Source organism: Balaenoptera ricei, chromosome 15 (genome assembly GCF_028023285.1).
Source record: "Balaenoptera ricei isolate mBalRic1 chromosome 15, mBalRic1.hap2, whole genome shotgun sequence".
Classification (NCBI taxonomy): Eukaryota; Metazoa; Chordata; class Mammalia; order Artiodactyla; family Balaenopteridae; genus Balaenoptera; species Balaenoptera ricei.
The window spans coordinates 78,858,121-78,865,046 of NC_082653.1; the positions used below are offsets into that span (position 1 = coordinate 78,858,121).

Genomic DNA, 6,926 nt, shown 5'->3' on the forward strand with positions numbered 1-6,926 from the left:
CTCTAATGAGGAGAGAGGCGGGCAGAAACCCCATTGTCAGGCCCCACGCTGCCGCTGCGTCGTCTTTGGAGGAAACCATGGCAGGGTCAAGGTCTTTGACCCGTGTGTTAATAATCCGTGCCTTCTGCTGGGAAGGCGCCGCATGCTGCCAGGTCAATGGGAGGTGGGTGGCAGGCCTAATTGGGAGAAGGTGGACATGGCCAGGCTCACAGGCTGTGCCATGACAGAAGGCACATTGATCACTCTCCGACGACAAAGGGGAGTCCCATGGGGTCAAAACCTGCTGAGGGCTGAGGAGTTCCTGAGCTCCCCATGAAGCCAGCCCCGTGGAGGGCAAAGGAGGGATGAAGGAGGCCAGGGGGCCCTCAGAGCACTGAAGCCACCCCTCAACTCACCCCTGGCCTCAGCTTTCTCCTTTTTTCTTTGAGTCTCAGACTCAGCCTTTCTGGTAGGGTCCGGGGGCCGGCCAGCTGGAATAATGTTGTCTGCGAGCCCGAGCAGGCTTTGTTAGCTCTGACTGAGCGAGTGACCGTGGAATTCGGCCACACTCAAGCCTTGGACTCGGTGTGGGGTGGGAGGGGGTCTCTTTCTGTTTGGTTTAGTGTCTGTATCAGTTTCCTGTTGCTGCTGTAACAAACTACCACAAACTTCATGACTTAATATAACACACATTAGAATTGAAAACAGATAAGCAAATGCTTATACCCAAATGTCACAGCCGCACTATTCACAATAGCCAAAAGGTAGAGACCACCCAGATGGGTATCAACCGATGAATGGACTGACGAAATGTGGTCTACCCATACGATGAAATATTATTCAGCCCTAAAAATGAATGAAGTTATGATACATGCTACAACATGGATGAACCTCAAAGCATTATGCTAAGTGAAAGAAGCCAGACATAAAAGGTCACAGGTTGTATGATTCCTTTTATATGAAGTGTCCTGAATAGGTAAATCCATAGAGACACAAAGCAGAATACTGGTTGCCAGGGGCTAGGGGGAGAGGGGAGTGAGGGTTTAGTTTGGAGATGATGAAAATATTTTGGAACTAGATAGAGCTGGTGTTTGCACAACATCATGAATGTACTAAATGTCCTTGAATTGTTCACTTTAGCATGGCTAAATTTATGTTCCATGAACTTTGCCTCAATAAAAATAAATATACAAATAAGTAAACATTATTTTTTTAATCTTAGAGTTCTGGAAGCCAGAAGTCCAAAATGTCTCATTGGGCCAAAGTCAAGGTGTTGGCAGGGCTGGTTCCTTCCGGAGGCTCTGGGTGGAGGGGGTGGGGGGGATCTATTTCTTTGTCTCTTTCAGCTTCTAGATGCCACCTGCATTCCTTGGCTGGCGGCCCCTCCTCCATCTTCACGTCCTGCAATCTGGCAATCTCCCTCTCTCTCCACTTCTCATCACCTTCTCTTAACTTTGACCCTCTTACCTGCCTCTTCTTAGGACCCTCGTGATTATATCAGACCCACTTGGATAATCCCAGGTAATCGCTCCATCCCTAGATCCTTAACTTAATCACACATGCAAACCTCTTCTGCCATGTAAGGTGACATTCACAAACCCCAGGGATTAGGAAGCAATCATCTTTAGGGGGCCATTATTCTGCCGACCATGGTATCAGAGTCTTGTTTCCTTGCCTCTTAGATTCCCCAGGGGCAGGGATCCTGCTGGTCTTTGGGCAACAGCCTGTGCCAGCTTCGTCCCAGGCAGCACCCTGGACCCTCCTCCCAAGACACTAAGGAGAGGCCTGCAGGGCTAGGTAGGAACTGCTTGGTCTCCCCTCCTGGGGTTTAGCCCAGTGACCAGCACAGAGACTTCAGACCCTGGGCTGGGGGCGTTGAAGGCTGGCAGTGGGTGCCAGCTGCTGGCAGGAGTGTGGTGATAAACCAACTTTCAGGGGGAAAAGCTCTGATCTGTACTGTGTGCCAAGGTGTAAATACCCCCACCGTGGCCAATGTCATGCTACTAGTGCAACGTGACTGCAGGTGGCTTTGGGATGAGACAAGTATCATCATGAGCTGTCGGAGTGGCTGCCGGCCACCACTGCCCACAGGGACACCAATGCTGGCCAAGGTCCAGCTGCAGAGACACAACTGAAATGTGTCGTCAAAGCCACGGACCCGGGCTTCCCTGGTGGCGCAGTGGTTGGGAATCTGCCTGCCAATGCAGGGGACACGGGTTCGAGCCCTGGTCTGGGAAGATCCCACGTGCCACGGAGCAACTGGGCCCGTGAGCCACAATTACTGAGCCTGCGCGTCTGGAGCCTGTGCTCCGAAACACGAGAGGCCGCGATGGTGAGAGGCCCGCACACCGCGATGAAGAGTGGTCCCCACTTGCCGCAACTAGAGAAAGCCCTCGCACAGAAACGAAGACCCAACACAGTCATAAAATACATAAATAAATAAATAAATAAAAGAACGTGAATTTAAAAAAAAAAAAAAAGCCTCCAGCTCACCAAACGGTTTAGGCAAAGCATTTAAAAAAAAAAAAAAAAAAAAAAAAAAGCCACGGACCCCAAGTGAGTGACGGGTGTTTGGACACAAAGCCAGACAGCTTCAGAGAACAGAGCAAGCCATGCCCGGGGAGTGTCTTATCCAAGGGGGCTGATGAGCATTTACGTCGTGGGTCTGGCCTATTTAAAAGGGCAGACTTACTGTGCTGACTATTATTTAGACCCCAAAACTACTCCTCTGAACCTGCGGTCTCTCTATAGCTCCTTTCTGAGGGTGGGAATGGAGTTGAATTAGGGGCATCTTTGAGATGCTATATTAGTTTGCTCGGGCTGCCATAACAAAGGACCATGGACCGGGTGGCTTAAACAACCAAAATTCATTGTCTCATGGTTCTGGAGGCTAGAAGTCTGAGATCCAGGTGTGGGCAGGGTTGGTTTCTCTTGAGGTCTCTCTCCTTGGCTTACAGATAGCCGCCTTCTTGCTGTGTGCTCACATGGTCTTTCATCTGTGTGCACACGTCTGTGTCCTAATCTGCTCTTCTTATAGGAACACCAGTCAAATTGCATTAGGGTTCACCCTAACAACTTCATTTTAACTTATTTACCTCTTTAAATGTCCTACCTCCAAATTCAATCACATACTAAGGTATTGGGGGTTAGGACTTCAACGTATGAATTTGGGGAGGACCGTAACAGATGCTTACAATGGGCTTGATGTTGTGACTACACAAAAGTCAGTCTGAGGCTGCCCCACCAGCCCCATCTTCCCACATCCTTGTTATTTCTGCAGCTCCTTTTAATTGGGCTTCGCCCCTTCCCCTTCCCTCCCCTCTGAGAATCAAAGCAAAGGGTGGCCCTAGGAGGGGCCCATATCTGGTGTAACTGAGTCTGGTGTGTGGCTCTGAAGCTAGATTAGAACCAGATGCTTGTTCAAGTTTGGGATATGGTCTGGAATCGAGAGACCACAAACAAAGAGGTCTGCCCATGGGTGGGGCCAGGGTGGGGGAACCACGGTGAGAATTTGCAGATGTGTTGTCAGCGTGTTAGGATGTAGCAGTCAACAGCAGGAAGCCATTGTCTTTGGTTTTGCCATTTCCTGTTACTGGACACCAATGCAGGGGTCTGGGTTCCTCTTTGAGCAGGATGAGCCTTGGAGCCAGCTCTGAGCCTCAGTTGCCAAACACGAAAATGGGCCAGTGCAGGCCCACTATGCCTTATCCAAAACCTCAGGGTCAAATGTGTTTCAGAAGTCAAAATATTTTTTATTTTAGAAAGATGATACAGGACACATACCATCCGTTGCACAGTGCTCCCGGCAGGGTCTAGGATTGCATCCCATTATCTAATACTGATAGCCCTGCAGCAAAGTGGATGAATAGCCGCATGACGTAGGATGCATAAGGACTACAAATGGCCTCACATCGGCCCCACTCGGATTTTACAGCCAAATGAGTAAGGAGAAAACATCGTATTTAAAGAGCTTTATGGATTTCAGAATTGAAAAGTGATTTTAAACCTGTAATGTACATTTTAGAGGACTGCTTAGAGATTCAGTGAAAAATGGCAGTGGGGAGAGGGGAGTTCACATAATACTTGCTAGAAGAAGACAAAGGAAGCCTCTCTGTGCAGCCACTATGGAAAACAGTATGGAGGTTCCTCAAAAAATTAAAGCTACCATATGATCCAGTAATTCCACTTCTGGGTATAAAACCAAAGGAAATGAAAACAGGATACCAAAGAAATATCTGCACTCCCATGTTCATTACAGGATTATTTACAGATTATTACAGGATTATTTATAGATTATTTAATCTATAAACATTACAGATTATTTACAATAATTAAATAATAATTATTTACATTATTGCCAAGATGTGGAAACAACCTAAGTATCCATCAACGGATAAATAGATAAAGAAGAAGTGGTGTATATATACAATGGAATATTATTCATGAAAAAGAAGGAAATCCTGCCATTTGTGACAACATGGATGGACCTTGAGGGCACTATGCTAAGTGAAATAAGCCAGATAGAGACAAATACTGCAAGGTATCACTTATAGCTAAAAAAAAAAAAAAAAAAAATTTTTGGCCACACCACACGGCTTCCAGGATCCTAGGTCCCTGACCAGGGATTGAACCTGGGCCCACAGCAGTGAAAGTACCGAGTCCTGACCACTGGACCACCAGGGAACTCCCTTAAAAAAAATACTGAAAAAAAAGTCACACTCATAGAGACAGAGTAGAAAAGTGGTTGGGGGCTGGGGGCAGAGGGCAAATAAGGAGAGACTGGTAAAAGGGTACAAACCGTCACCTATAAGATGAATAAGGTCTGAGGATCTAATGTATGACATGGTGATTATACCTGATAACACTGTATTGTATAATTAAAATTTGCTAAGAGAGTAGAACTTAAATGTTCTCATAAAAAAAAAAGATAAATATGAGGTGATAGGTGTGTTAATTAACTGGATGTTGGGAATCCTTTCACAATATATATGTGTATCAAATCACCACGATGTACACTTTTAAGATGTATATCTTAAAATTTTATTTGTCAATTTTACCTTAATCAAGCTGGGGGGAAGCCTCTCTTGCTTCTATCTCGTTCTAGCGCAAAGGTGGGTTCTGGGGACCATCTGCTGCCTCCCTGGTCCCCAGCCCATCCCAAGGAGTCTCCCCATGATCCACCAGCACCTGCCGTGGAGGCTGCAGACTCAGGAGGTCTGGTCAGTGAGGTGAGGTCACAGAGCGCTGCCCACCAAGGCCACTGCCCTCCTGTGTGCTGGCCCCTGGCCATATCAGCCAAAGAGTCACCTCCTCTGCCTCTGTCTCCCACAGACCCTTTCTTTCCCCATCTGAGTGGTTGATGGGGAAACTCTCAACCATCTGGTCAGAGTCTGGGTGTGGACTTGGCCTCTGAGGAGCTGCCTGAGCCCCAGGGAGCCCCAGAGAACCTGTGAGTCAAATATTGAGATACAATCAGACCAAAGCCCAAAGGCCAGAGAAGTCAGGCAAAATCTGCTGTGGTCCGCCCCGTACCTCCCAAGCCAACGTCGGGACAGGCTGGGGACAATGCTGATTGTATTCTAGCACAAGGACACTAGGAAAAATCAGCAAACACCATTATATCCAGGCTGTGTGATATTTTGCCTCTAAAAATAAAAAAAGTCAACAATAGATAATTCACTGGACTTTATTAAAAGTTAGAGAGGCTGGGAATTTGGGGGTTTCTGTTTAGTCTGATTTAGACACAAAAAGGTTGTGTGGTCTTGGGCAAGTCCTTTTACTTCTCTTACCTCTGTCTGCTCACCTCTAAAACAGGGGGCAACGATGCTTGCCCTCCCCGCAAGGTACACAAGGATTAAATGAAACACTGAATGCGAGGGATACACTCGGCACCCGCCCCTCTGTGCAACTGTTGACCCCCAGGCAGGGCGGTGACACAGTTCCCAAGGCCCCGTGTGGCCTGGGTGGGGGCACCTTCCTGCCGCCCCTGCCTCACCACTTCCCTCCTACCTCTCCTTGTTCCAGCCTCACCAGCCTCCTTTTGAGGCTCTGAAAAACACCAAGCTCTTTCCTGCCTCAAAGCCTTTACAGAACCTCTCCATGGCTCCTTCATATCGTCCAGGTCTCTGCCCTCGTGTTCCACCATCAGGCAAGCCTTCCCTGACCCCATCTCAATTAGCACTCCCACCACAGTCACCCCCTGGCCACAATCCACAAGCCTGATCTAGCCTCAAGATGATGTCCCGTGTAATTAACCAGGTAGGATTTCTGTGCACAACTCCATGAGGACATCATCAGAGCCAAGGCCAAAGACAGTGGTGAGGGGGGCTGTAATACATACACACAAGGGGGTCGACAAACTTTTCCTGCCAAAGGTAGATTAATAAATATTTCGGGCTTTATGGCCATATGGTCTCTGTCACAACTACTCACCTCTGCTACTGAAGCGCAAAGGCAGCCACAGGCAACACATAAGCAAATGAGCGTGGCTATGTCCCAGCAATATTTTATTTACAAAAACAGACAGAGGGCTGGGCTTGGCCCAGGGGCCACTGTTTGCCAATCCTGATCTAGGAATCTAGTCGAGGAATTAGATCATCCTCAAGTACAGGATTCCCAAAATCTAGGCACATGGAGAAACAATGGAAAAAGAGAGAGACAAGAGGAGAAGGGATAGAGGGAGTCAGGAAAGTACTACAAAGAACTAAATGTGCTTTAAATATACATTCACGCCGGTGCCTTGGATCTGCTCACAAGCATTTCCACTTGGTCTGCTGGATGATTTCTTTTACGGTAACCTAAATCTTATTTTACAATTACATCCTAAAATGTAATAGGAAGATACAATTCAGTTTCCAGAAACTTACTTTACGGTCGACTTTGTTAAGAGCCACCATAGAATTGAATTTCCAGCCACCTTCAAAATCAATCAGTGTTTGAATTCCTCC

At 47.4% G+C, this 6,926-nt stretch overlaps 1 non-coding gene across 1 annotated transcript; it reads right to left on the reverse strand.

Annotated features, from left to right (window-relative positions):
* Window positions 1-4,589: 4,589 nt before the first annotated feature.
* On the reverse strand, window positions 4,590-4,662 carry TRNAE-UUC (transfer RNA glutamic acid (anticodon UUC)). Its single transcript has one exon. It is a non-coding gene; the product is annotated as a tRNA-Glu (tRNA).
* Window positions 4,663-6,926: the final 2,264 nt, after the last annotated feature.